This window comes from Halichoerus grypus, chromosome 11 (genome assembly GCF_964656455.1).
Source record: "Halichoerus grypus chromosome 11, mHalGry1.hap1.1, whole genome shotgun sequence".
In the NCBI taxonomy this organism is placed as follows: Eukaryota; Metazoa; Chordata; class Mammalia; order Carnivora; family Phocidae; genus Halichoerus; species Halichoerus grypus.
The window spans coordinates 44454164-44468420 of NC_135722.1; the positions used below are offsets into that span (position 1 = coordinate 44454164).

The 14257-nt window shown below is 38.2% G+C and overlaps 1 long non-coding RNA gene across 1 annotated transcript in view; it reads left to right on the forward strand.

Moving 5' to 3' along the window:
• LOC118518491 (uncharacterized) overlaps positions 1 to 13020 on the forward strand; it is a 190270-nt gene extending 177250 nt beyond the window's left edge. Inside the window, exons 8-11 of the long non-coding RNA XR_013442426.1 lie at positions 9331 to 9445; positions 10107 to 10176; positions 10673 to 10789; positions 11431 to 13020. This is a non-coding gene — a long non-coding RNA (uncharacterized LOC118518491). The remainder of the gene's footprint in view (positions 1 to 9330; positions 9446 to 10106; positions 10177 to 10672; positions 10790 to 11430) is intronic.
• Positions 13021 to 14257: the final 1237 nt, after the last annotated feature.

Sequence of the window (14257 nt, forward strand, 5' to 3'; positions counted from 1 at the left end):
GTTTTTAACAGGTAGCACAAAATTGGTTCTTGCTTTTTTATACAGTCTTACAATCTCTGCTTTTAGTTGCAGTGTTTAGATTGCTCATATTTAATGTAATTATTGATATGGCTGGGTTTAAATCTATGATATTGCTATTTGTTTTCTATTTTCTTCTTTTTCATTCTTTTTTCCCCTCTTTTCCTACATTCTTTTTATGATTCCATTAGATCCTTTTGTTGGCTTATTAGCCATACCTTTGTTTTGCTATTGGTTACTCTAAAGTTTACAGTATACATCTTTAACTTATCACAGTCTACCTTCAGGTAATATTATACCACTTCATGTATAGGGTAAGAAACTTATCTTTTGCACTCATTGTCATGTTTTACTTCTATATATGTTGTAAATCTCATAGTATACTGGTATGATTTTTGTTTTCAATAGCCATTTTTATTTTAAAGAGATTAAACAGTGGAAAAATGTCTTTTATATTAATCCACCTATTCTCATTACTGACACTCTTGATTGTTTTGTGTAGATCCAGAAATATTATGTTCCATCTGCTTGAAGAATTTCCTTTAGAATTTCTTATAGTGTAGCTCTGCTGGTCATGAATTTTCTCAGATGTTGTTTGTCTGAAAAAATGTTTATTTCACTTTCATTTTTGAAAGATACCTTTGCTGGGCATAAAAATCTAGTTGACGGATTTAGTTTCTTCTGGTTTACATGGTTTCTAACATGAAATCTTCTGTCAGTCTTATCTTTGTTTCTCTGTACATGTGTCTTTTTCTCTCTTCTGACTGCTTTTAAGAATTTCTTTTTAGCAGCAATTTCCAGCAATTTGATTATTAAGTGGTCTGTTGCACTAAAGACATTTTTATTCTCCTTGGAGTCATTGAGCTTTTTTGATCTGTGGAGATATATATATATATATATATATATATATATATATATATATATGAAAATTTGGAAAGTTTTCAGCCATTATTTCTTTAAATATTTTTCTGCACCCCTCCCTCTTTGCAGGATTCCAATTATACATTTGTTAAACTGTTTGTTTGATATGGTCCTATGGGCCACTGAGACACTGCTCGTGTTTTTAATCTTTTTACTCTTTGTACTTCATTTTGGGTCATTTCTATTGCTATGTCTTTTACTTCTGCACTTATTTATTGTTAATCTCATCTGATACTTTTTTTTTTTGTGGGTTTTTTTTTGGTTTTTTTTTGCCATTTAAGATTTTGTTTCTTTTCCATTGTCAGAAGTTTCATTTGGATGTTTTATATATCTTTTAATTCTCTTTCTATCATGTTTTCATTTACCTTCCTGAACCTATGAGGCAGTTTTTAATAGCCATTTTAATATTCTCACTTGCTATTTTTATCCTATCACTCATTTCTGGGCCTGTTGATATTGTTGATTATTCTCTGGAAATGGGTTGTATTTTCCTGCTTCTCTTCACATTTGGTAATTTTTTTCAAGATTTCTAATTTTATTACTATATAATGTTTTATCATTAAAAATCTATTTCTTTTTAAAAAGCTTTTTTTTAGTTTTATTGAGATATAATTGACAAATAAAAATTGTAAATACTTAGGCTGTACAATATGGCTTTTTAAAGATATACAATGTGATGATTTAATATATGTATACATTTTGAAATGATTAGCACAAACAAGTTAATTAACATATCTATCACCTCACATTTAACCTTTTTGTATATGGTGAGAACTTAAGGTCTACTCTCAGCAAATTTCAAGGATACAATATAGTACTATTAACTATAATCACCATGCTGTACATTAGATCCTCAGAATTTATTTATCTTATAACTGAAATTTGTACTGTTTGCATGTCTGGTAAATTTTTTATTGGATGCCAGACATTGTTGATCTTATGTTGTTGGATACTGGATTTCACTGTATTTTTTGAAAAAAGAGTATCGGGCTTACTTTTTTCCTGACATGCAGTTATATTTCTTGGTATTAGTTAGATCTTTTTCAAGTTTGATATTAAGCTTTGTTAGAGTAGATCCAAAGCAGCTTTTGGGTCAGGTTAATTGAGGCAATGCCCTTCTGATGACTCCAGCTGATGTCATTTGTATTATGAGATCTTTGTACTTTGGCTGGTGACAACCTAAACTATTCTCAGCCCTGGGTAAACTGAAAGTTGTTCAGCCTACTACTTTCTGGTGATTCTTTCACTAGCCTCAGGTAGTTTTATCTTATGTACATGCAGATCAGTACTCAGTCAGAAACTTGAAGGACCCTCTTTGCAGATCTCTGGAGCTCTCTCTGAGTGGCTCCCTTCTCTCTGGCACTCTTTTCTGCACATTTTAGTCACAGCAGACTTTCTGAACTGATTTCTGTCTTCTCATCTCATCAAAATCACCAGGATTTTTGGAACTTTTGTCCTTGCATTGCAGCCTGGAAATTGCCTTGAGGGCTCATCACGTTTGTTTCTCTTCTCACAGAGATCATGGTTCTGTGCTGCCTTTTGTCCAATGACTAAAAAATTGTTTCATATATTTTGTCTGATTTTCTGATTTTATTGAGGTGAGATGGTAAATCTAATCCCTGGTACTCCATTATGCCTGAAAGTGAATGTCCTATATCATTACTTTTAATTAAAAAATACCTTCCAGTAAGTATTATATCTATATGTTTTATAGCATTAAATATATCTGAAAGACTTATGATAAAATACATCATTCCCCTGTCCCATGCCTTCCCACCTCAGTCCCACTATGTAGAAATAACCTCTTCTTTAATTAATTAGCTTTTCTTTTTATAGCTAAACCCATATTTCAAAGTAATATGCCTCTACTGCTATTTCTCATTTATTTCTGATGATATCTATTTACTTTCTGTTATAGTGGGAAGGACTTTGGCTTTTTTATACCACTTCTCAATTTCTCATCTTCCATTTTCCCAATAAAATTGTATCACAATTTTTATATAATAAGTAATCAGTGTTATACCATTATGACTATGCAAATATTGCTTATTCCAGAACCTAATGTACTACTGATTCCATTTTATTTCTACATCAGTTTTTAAATTATTCTTCAAATTTATAATTGCTTAATTTTAAAATATGTGCATATTTTGCCATTTGTATCTTCTTAATCTTTTCCAAATGCTGTAGTTTTAAAGACATTATATGAAGTCCCCTCTCCGTTTTCATTACAAGTGACCCTCCTGAGGTCCTCTGTGATGCTGGGAAGTTACACATTTGTTACCTGGGGTCTCCCAACCCCATTTTTCTACATGTATCTATTGCTTCCTGTTTTCTATGTCATCATCCTTCTTGGTTAGAATATATCCTTAAGTATCTTCCTAATAAATGGAGATAGTTTGGGATAGTGAAATACCTGAAATAACTTTGTTTCACTGTTAAATTTGGTGGATAGTTTGACTGTGTGCAAAATTTTAAGTTAAAAAAAGTTTCCAGTAGAATTTTGAAGGCCTTGGTCCATATTCTTCTGTCATACAGTGTTGTTAAGGAAATAATCTGAAGCCACCATAATTCTGATTTCTTGTGATTTTTTTTTTTCCATTTTAGAATATCTTATAATTTCTTCTTTATTCCCTGGTCCCTGAAATTTCATGTTCATGAACTTTTAAGGTGGCTCTTTTTTCATTTATTGTGCTAGATACCCTGTGGTTCTTTCAATCTAGAGACATGTCTTTGAGAATGTAATAATACCCTTTTTCTGTTCCCTCTCCCTAATTTTCTCTGTTCTTTCTATATCTCCTATAATTTGTATGATACAGTTCTTGAATTTCTCTTCTATTAATTTTTTTTCTTCCCATTGGTCATCTCTTTGTCTTTTGTTTTATTTTCCAAATTTTGGCTTTATTTCCAAGCATTCTATTCAAGTTTTTAATTTTGGGGATCATATATGCTAATTTACAGAGCTCTTTCTTAGTCTCTGAGTGTTTTCTGTTTCCTGTTTAATACATGTGGGTTTTTTTCATATGTAACTGAGGATAATAATTTGGGGAAAATGTTTTCTTCTGTCTCGCATTATCTCTGTTAGATAAGGTGTTTTTTGTGTGTTTGTTTGTTTTAATTTCTCACTTTCATGTTGGAGATTCTTCTCAATTATTTGATGAGCCTTGGTTGTCTGTTTAAGGGTAAGATGTGAAAATGTGTGTGTGTGTGTGTTCAAGTAAGAATGTGTATGGGAGTGGGGGGTGGTGGTGCTTTTCAATTGATGGGCTTCACTTCAAGATACTTGGACAATTAGTTGGTCATTTCACTGGTGCTCCACAAATTCTGGGAAAGAGATTTCTGAAAACCACAAGGGAAGTGCCCATACAAGCATTCTGCCTATAGGGGTCTATATTATGGGAACAAAAGAGGACTTGGTCCTATCACTTCATTTTACAAACCTTCAATTTATCTCTTTGTCATTACTCCTGCCCTCCACCTCTAAGGTGTCTCTGAATCCCGAGTTTCTCCTATTAATTTTGCTAGAGAAGAAAACTCAGCTCTTCTGCCTCGGAAAGAAGTGAGTAGGTTGGGTACCAGATACTTTGATCCAGGTGTTCTGGCTCCACTGAATTATTAACCTTTCCAGGGTTTTATGGAGCAGATTACTTCCTTTTCATGTCCTTCCTCTGGCTTCCTTTACACTGCTAAATCAGTAAGTATTCCTTCAACTTTTAGTCTTCTAAAAATTTATTAAAATCTTATATTTTTTCTGATGTCTCCTTTTCCATGCCTTATGTGGTTTTTAAGAATTATTTTTTTATCATATTAGTAGGAGCACAGAATGAAGAAGAAATAAACACATGGTAGCGCACTACCATCTCTAACCAGAATTCTAGCTTATATAATTTTTATTGATATTGCTATAATGAGCACTTCTTTGTGCCTGTAGCATTTTTCTCCTTTTGCATTTATGGATTAGTATAGGATCAAAAGCACAAGAAATTAGATTTAAATAATTAGAGGGGAAAAAAAAAATAAATAATTAGAGGGATGCTTTATCCCATATTTCTGAAGCTAAGAAGAGTTGTAGAGAGAATTTAAGGCTGATGGGAAGGGAGATGAAGAGCTTTGTGTCATGTGTTTTCATCTTTTTAAAAATGAGTTTATTTGTAAAGTGACAGGACTGTGAATGTCTTGGACTTGGGGGGAGTCTAGAGGACTTTTGAGAAGTAAGGAGCTATACTAAGTAACATCTACAATCTTAGTTTTTGCCTGAGGCAGGCTCTTTTGGTAGCCTAGAAGACTTAACTCCCCAAGGAAATGAACTATCCATTGGGAAACCCGAGGCATTATCTCTGAGAGCCAGATGTCTTCCAGGGATTGGGCTTGGGTATGTCCAAAGCCCCTACTTTTCCCAAATCCCAGCCCCAATGGACCATGAGTTTGTGGAGAATGAAGAAGGAGTCTGCAAACACCACTCAGCGTAGGAGCTGTTCCATAAGTACTCTATGTCTAGGGTGGGACCAACTACCTGCACAAGGCTTCCACCAAATGAAAGACCCCTCTCTTTAGTTGGTTAACCCTCAGCTCTGGGCCTCAGTCCATTGAACTGGACCTGTACCAGAAAGCTCTTTTCCATTGTCAGCAGTAGATGGTTTCTCAGTGCCTGGACCAAGCCAGCAACAGGTGGCCCTGGGCTTCCAGATTAGAGTAGGAACTGAATGACTTGTCTCATTTCACCCTAGTTCCTCCTTGGACTACTAACTCTTCCAAATGTTTATTTCTCCCACAAGGCCTCATATAGTAATGTGAGCACAGTAGAGGCACTAAGAAAAGGCCTATTAGCTAAAAATTAGTCCAAAGAGGAGGGTGGTAAATGACAGCTCCTCTCATTCGCATAGGGTTTTACAGTTTTCACAGCCCTTTTCTGGGCATTGGCTCATCTGATTCTCACCACAGTCCTGTGAAATTCTTAGGATAGTGTATAGTGTCTTTCTTTCACAGATGAGGTGACTGAGGCCTAGGTTAGTTACACAGTTTGTCCAAGGTCAGACAGCTAATCTATGTCAGCAGCAGGACTGTCCCAGACTTCTGACTTCAAATCCAGAACTATTTCCAATGTATGATTATGGTCTTGGAGAAATAATAGCAACATTGGATGTGGGAGTCACCAAGAAATGTCCACGATAAGAAATATCCATGAAATCATATGACCCCTGAGTCTGCTTTCAGGGGTTTTTATAATCTTGGTTTATCGTTGGATTTATTGATGATTTCCAAATTGTTATCACACCAATTAGTACATTAATTCATTCATTCACTTTTAAAAATATGCCTTAGTTGCTTACTTTGTGTTTAGTAATATTTGGTGGCCAGAGAAAAATACTGACTCTAGCCCATGATATCCAATAGTTTAGTATAAAGTATAGGATGTAATGGCAGTATGTAAATTTCTTATTGCTACTATAGCAAATTACCACCAATATAGTGGCTTGAAACAACCCGATTTTTTTATTTTACAGTTCTGGAGGTCAGAATTTTGAAATGAGTTTCACTGGGCTAAAACCAAGGTGTTGGCAAGGCTGTATTCCTTCTGGAGCCTCTAGAGAAGAATTCATTTCCTTCCTTTACCCAGCTCCTATGGCCTCCTGCATTTCTAGGCTCATGGTCTTGTCCATCTTCAAACCTAGCAATGGCTGGTTGAGGCATTCACAATGCCATCTCTCAAGTTCTGGCTCTTCTGCCTCCTCCTTCCATATTTAAGAAAACTCATGATTACTTTGGACACACCTGGATAACCAAGGATAATTAAGGTCAGCTGATTAACCACCTTAATTCCATCTACAACCTTTGTTCTCCCTTTCATGTAACATATTCACTGGTTCTAGAGGTTAGGATATAGATATCTTTGGGGATTTACTACAGATAGTAAGAGATCTTACCCTGGAAAAACAATAATGTTGTAATTCCAGGCATCATGCATCCAAGAATCAAATGAGTTTTATAGGCCATAAATGCAGAGAGCAGGGAGGAAAGCTCTCCTCTGGGCTGGAGTGATCAAGGAACTCTTCATATTAGGCTAGGAAGCAAATAAGCAATGTCTCAGGGGTAAGGATGAACATAGGAAGCGACAAGAGAACACAGAGCTAATCTGGTGAAGACAGATTTTTGAGTGCATGAATCTGGTGCTTGTATATCCATGGGCCTCATTTGATTATTGCTGGCTTTGTCCTTCTCTATTTTATAGAAGGGAAAGCTGAGGTTCAGGAAGTTTGAATACCTCATGAGAAAGTTAGTTGCCAAAACTTCTGGCAAAATGGAAAGGGGGTTTTTCATGGTTCTGGGAAGAGGAAGAGGCTCCAACTTTTGCCACTGCCCATGAATGTTCTCAGTAAACCAAAATCTCTGGAATTACTCCCAGAAAAAAATCCCTAAAATTGGCTTTCTCTTCTTTGTTCCTGATCATCTTCTCATAGAATGTGTATTTTTCAGAGCCCACTGCTCCATGCCCCTTTACAGTTGGAAGTGGTGGTGGTGGTGATGGTGGTGGGTGGTTCTGGAGCACAGGTGTTGAGATAAGGAAAGTAGAGCTTCTCTTGAAACATTTTGGGAAGTCTTTTTGTTCCAGTATTAGATTACCATTCAGGTCACATTGGGTCATCAACTCTGGGCCTTTGCCTAAAGCTTTAGCTCCATTTTTAGCTGCTTGTTTGGGAAATGTGAAGAAGCACAGTGAGGAAAAGCAAAAAGATTTTTCTAGCTCTCTGTGCTAGCTAACCCAGAACTGTAGGCAAGTCACTTTTCCCCGTCTTAGTTTCCCTACCTGTCAAATGGGTTGATTTGGCATGATAAATCTTTGAGTTCTGAGAGTCTGTATTCATGATTGTAGGACTCAGCATAAGCGGAGGTCAAAAGTGGACCTGGATTCACCACTCATAAGTTGACCTCCCCATTTCCCTGACTTTATGATTTACTTTCATCATGTGCTTTAGGTCTCTTCCTCACCTTGGTTTGGCAACCCTTTCATTGGAGATGCCCCCAAATATGTGTCATTGGATGTCACTCATTCATTAATCCCTCCATTCATTCATCATCCAACAATTAAGTGCCCATTTTTGCAAGGTGAGCAATTCCATTTTCCAAAGCCTTCTTGTTAGGTAGGAGGGAAGTGCAATCCAGGCTTATTGAATCATAGACATCAGAGAATTCTGAGTTGGAAGGACATTTAGAAACCATCATGTTCAATAACTTTCTTTTTACAAACAAGGAAACAAAAGCCCAAAGAAATGAAATGATTTGCCTAAGTTCACATGGCTAGCAAATGTCAGAACTGGGAATAAGAATCAATTCTCCCGTCTTCCAGCCCAGTCCTCTGCCTTCTCCCTCCATTATCTACCACATTCTATTAACTGATTTGAAAACAAAGCTGTAATGAGCCCTAAATTATTTTCTCCTTCAGCACAAAGAATTTTTAATTGGGGAAGGATGTGCCCAAATTTGTGATGAGAAACAATTAACACAGCCTCAGTGGAATTACTGGGCCATGGCCCATTGTTTCAGCAAAGGCATTCTATAATGGGAGGAAAAAGAAGATGAGGAGGGAGAGAATGCTGTTCTTCCTTGTTCTTGAAATCTTTTGTCTCCCTATTAAGTGTTTGTTTGCCAAACATGAGCCTAGTAAGTTGCATAGCCCAAGCAATTCCAACTATCTACCCTAATTCCTCAGTGTTACCTTTGGTAGCTGGTATCTCAGTTATATTTCATTGCCAAGCCTTGTGAATTGACCTCGGCTGAGTTCTGTCTGTAAAAGGAGGTCTTGGGTACAATGGCTCCATCCTCTTTGTGATCCAGTTGGGACAGGTAAGTATCTGCCTTATTTGTCTTCAAACCTGGCCACCCACCCCATACCATATGGAGCCAATGAAAGTCAGAGACCAGTCACAACTGCAAGAAGAGCAATTGCCTTTGACTCTTTTATTAATTTCTTCTCTGGTGTTTTATTCTCTATTCCATTCTGGTTTGTACCAGATTCCCAAATTTTTAGTTTCCTATTTCTAGCCCCATTAAGTCAATCCTTTAACTTAACCAGATTTATTGTGTTCAACTCTTAGTTTTTCCTGGGTCATGGATTACACTCATTTTCTGACTTTTCCTACCCCTGGCCACTTTGGATTAAAGTTCAACCCAGTTCTTATTGGATTTATTTCCCAGAAACCCTTTATCCTTACTCCAGCAATCACTCTGCCTGGCTCATCCCTATAGGCTTGATTAGTCCCCTGTAAGGGGTAACTTGACATCCAGGCCACTGTGTCTATCCCCAGGACTCACTCAGATCTCTCCAGCTAACTGCTTGGATCTGCCACTTGTATGTCTCCTTCTTATTTCCCTACCCTTATGCTTTACTTTCAGAACCTGCTTTGGACCTCTTCCTCACCTTGTTTTGGCAAGCCTTTTGCATTATTTGTTTATCTACCATAGCTCCTCACCAGCTCTGGGCTCTGCTGTGGCATCATTGGGACATTAGGTAAGAGACTGTCCCTCTAGTCCCTTACATAGTTCTTACTAGGGTGAAATCACAGCTCCTTCATTCTCATGCAGTGGCCCTGCTGCCAAGGAAGAAATATGTAGAAATGACTAGTGATTTTCCCCTGGCACTTTTAGCTGAATATTTTGAATCTCTTGCATATCTGGAACTTGAAACTAACCACAGATTCCTAGGGTTAAAAAAAAAGCTTAAAGATCAAGTCTAAAATTTCTCAAATTGTGGTTCTGTGACTACCTGCACCAAAGTCACTATATTAAAAATATGGATTCCAGGTCATCACCCCAGACCAACTGAATTGGGGGAGATTATTAGATTGATGATTAGGCACAACAAAATTTGATAACTGATTTAACCTCCCAGATTCCAGTTGGTATTTCAGTTTAGCCATCCATAGCCATCAAAGGATGCTTCTGGTCTAAGTGGGTCTTGAAAAAGGGAGATTCCAGAAGTTATCAGACTATCAAAGAAATATTGATATTACACGTATCCACTATTTTCAAAGAAACCATCAGTTGGTGTACTGGATACCTTCTTTCTATAGAACTCTGACCAGCCATAGTGGGGGATACTAGTTGGCTAAAACACTCAGACTAGCCATGACTCTAAAGTGAGGATGCACATTGTCCTTTGTGTCTCTTAGGGAAGAGACAGTGTGGGGACAGCTTGCAACAAGTCTCACCTTGTCAGAGTGAAGCTGTCACCTTTGGCAGGTAAGTTTGTTTTGATGACTGTAATAAGTGAAAGTATGTGTGGTGAAGAAAAAGTAGGTCACCATTTTGAGATCCAAAAATTGACAAAAAATTTTTATGTGAAAGTATATCTCTATGGGAGGTACCTATCAAATTAAGAGAAGCTTATGAAAATGAAGTCAAAATATGTAAAGAGGGTAGGGAAGAAAGCTGGATTATTGGAAGAATCTGTATAGCATCATAGATTTTTGTAGGAAGGGTCCTCAGAAATCAAGTAGACTAGTGGTTTTCAAGTTCTTTTTAGCACTTGGGCTCATTTGTCAAACAAAATCTTATGCAGAAATCTAATATGTAAAACAGGTAAGTACAGAGGTGCTCTGGTTAAAGCGTGAGTGTGTGTATATGTGTGTGGTATTAGTCAGAATAAGCTAAGTTATGTGCAGTAAAAAAGAGCCCCCTGAATATTTCAGCTGTTACAACAAAAGGTTTTCTTGTTCATGTTAAATGTCTGTCATAGGTGGACTTGGGCTCAGCTCACAGCTTCATTCCAGAACCCAAGTGGATAAAGCAACCACCATTTTGAATATTGCTGGTTTCCATGGCAGAAGAAACAACTCTGAAGAGTATTGCATTGGTAATTAAATGTCTGATTTGAAAGTGACACACAGCACTTCTATTCAGATCCCATAGGCCAAAATCAGTCACATAGCCTTACCCAATCACAAAGGTGCCAAGAAGTACAATCCCACCATGTGCCCAGGAGGTATTTCCTAGTGAAAATATTTGGTAGACACCTCCATTGTTTATCACAATGAGCAAGTATGTGTGTGCACATGTGTATGTATGTATGAGCACTCCCTTACCCCCAGTGTTCTCCCTAGATACCTCCAAGGAGCTCCTAGACTCCTTGAAAACTACTTGAGTCAGCTTCCCTATTTTATAAATGAAACTGAGGTCGAGTTGCTTAGTTAAGGTCAAATAATATCAAAACCTAGCCCAGAGTGGAGCTCTCTTGGCTCTTAAGCCAAGGCTCTTCCCATTTTAGTTCAGAACATGGTATGTGTGTGTGTGTGTGAGAGAGAGAGAGAGACAGACACAGATAGACAGAGACAGAGGGAGACATAAAGAGAAAAAGGTGACTCAAGAGTTAAATGTAGATAAAGACTCCTTCTGGAAGGAAATGTGAACTTGAGGAAATTTTCCGTGAAGGCTTGCCATGCATTCCAAGTGACAAATAGATGCAGTAAAGACATTATATTTGCTCTGATTACCCAGGAGATGCTGGGCAATATAAAGAGTTTTTGAAGAAAACAGCAACTGATGATGAAATGTGGTATTTCTAATGTGGTGAGGAAGCCGAGCAGAAATCACCAACTTTGCTGAGACCTGGGAGAAATACTCACGTCAAGATCACAAGTGAAGAGGGCATCAATTGATTTCATTCAAGCCAAGGGCTTTGTGCTGGGAACATTTATCCCACAGGATGAAGCAGTTCCATTGGGTTCAGCAAACATTAGCAACCACCTCCTTTGTTCGAAGCACGGGGTGCAGTGCTAGGGATCCCATGACAAATAGCACACAGTCACAAGAAGAGATGGTGAGATGTGCACTTTGAGGTATGGAAGCAGTGGAAGATACAGGACTCTCAGATGATTAATATGTGTGTGTAGGGGGTGTGGGGGTGGGCAAGGAAAAGCGCATGGAGAATGGCTCCCAAGTTTCCCTTTTTCTCGTGTTTCTCACTGGGCATTTGGGGTAGGACAGTCCCTTGGGCAGGTCGCTTCCATATACAGCAGGCCATGTAACACTTCTAAACTCAGTGCTGCATTCTTAGTCATTCATTGTGACCCCCCCCCCAAAACATACATACACCACTTCCGTATGTCCCTGGAGGGGCTGTTTCCTCTCCTTCCTATCTGTCCCCCTTCAGAACTACTAACTCTTCACCCTCACCTTCCACACTACAGCCAGAATAATCTCTCTTATCTTCCTAAAATTACACATATCATCCCATCCTCCCTCCACCTAACTCCTTCATTGCCTTGGTAGGTGTCATATGAGGTTGCCCCAAGTCTAGGCCCTTCCTATGTCTCCACCCTCATCCTTCTCCACTTTCTCCCTGGTCCTTCATTTTCTCCCACCTATGCTCCAAATACACAAAAACTGCTTGTATTTCTCTTAGAAAGAGAGCCTACTGCTCTTTCCCACTGCTGTGCTTTTGCATGTGTTTTTGTCTGGATGGTCTCCTTTGTCCACCTGGTGAAATCCTGCTCCCACTGATTTGATCACTCTTCCTTATGATCACTAGCCAGAACCCAACTTTGGTTTGTCTTGATCATACTGCTTGCAGTTATTTTTTTACTTAGAGCAAACTGTATAGTATAGTGCTAATAGCTCAGGTTCTAGATAGATTATACGAATGTGCCCTGCTTTAATATTTAGCACCTGTAAATTGGACTCGCAATCTCAGTTTCTTCTGTAAAATGAGAATAATAATAATAATAATTATAGTAATAATCCTGCATAGATTTATTCTGAGGATTAAGATAATGCAAGTAGAGTACAAGCTAACCAAAAGGCTAGTTATTATAATCATAGTTATGATTGTGAATATTATTTTGATATTTCCCCTACCAGACTATGAACTCCTTGGGGGTAGACATCTTGTTTAAAGCAACTTTGTATTCTTAGTTCTTTGCATAATGCCAGGCAAATGGGAGGTCCTCCACATATTTTTGAATGAATGAACTTAATCAATCAGGGAAGTGTTAAATTGTGCTGTGAGTAATAGGCAGGAAAATGTCATGTATGTTTTAAAATTTCAACTAACATTTTTGAAAAAGAAAAACATTTTTTCCCTTGAAAGGTGTACTTCATTTATTTGGGAACTTCATCAATGTGAACCTGCTAGTTTCTGGATGGTGCCCAAGCGATGACCGTATACTCTTTCGCTCTAGAGAGGAGTGTGGGAACATGGGTTTGCAGTCAGCCCCAGTGGGTTCACATCCAGGCTTTGCTACTTTCTAGTTACAGAACTTGTTACCTAAGCTTTGTAGAGTGATTGCAAATCTATCAATCTTGTTGGATTATTTAGATTAGAACTAGTTTGTTTTACTCCATTGCTTACCATATTTCTGGTACTTATGGGGTGCTCATGAAATGTTAGTTATTTCACCTTGAATTGGTGGATGAATTTTTTCTTAGTAAGCTTATGAGTCAGTTGGAGGTGGGGATTCAAGGTCTATGTGTCAGGGATCTGTGGTTGGCAAGGACAGACATTCACTGAAGCTCATCCAGCTCAAAAACTGTTCTGCTTTTCCTAAGCATTTCTCCTTCATTCCTCTCTGTTCAGTGGCTTCTCTGTGTACCCCTCTGCCTGTACAAGACCCATCATGGCTGCCATAAGATGGTGGTGTTATCCCCTGACTGCACCACTACACTCCCTGACTCCCCACTGCTAACAGACTTAGGCTTTTGTGTCTCAAGCACAAATTCCTGGGACAGAGAATCTGATTGGGCTAACCTCTGGCTAGGAGGTGCCCCTCTCTTTTTTAATTAGCTTTGCCGGAAGTGGGGCTGAGGGTGGTGGAAGAAGCAGGGTCGCAGACGTGCCTGCCAAGGGGGAGGTTTTTTTCAGAAAAAGAATGTGGGGACTTCTGGTACAGTGTCCTGTCCTCTAGGGCTCTGTAGTCTTTCTGTGTTCAGTGAAAGAGAGAGGAACAGGAGGGAAAGATGAGATTTTGTGACAGAGCAAAAGTGCCATCATATCGACTAATTTTATTTTTTTCCTCTGGCTATTGCACATGCGGTCTTCCTTGTTTTTCATTTGTTTTGATATTGCTTTTGTTGTTTTTAACCTCTTCTGAGGTGCCACCAGGAACATCAGCTTAGTTTTGATGGGATCCAAGGAAGTCCTGTCACTTGCCTCATCATGCACACCCCTTAATTCTATTCTTCTCAGGTCAAGCCCTTAAAGGTAGTCATTAAAATAAACCATCAGGCTGGACCTTAATTGATCAAGTAATTATGAAGAAAATGAAATTATAGATTTCAGCAACATCTAAGACAATGGGGTATCTCCTTCCCTTCCTATGACTCCCAA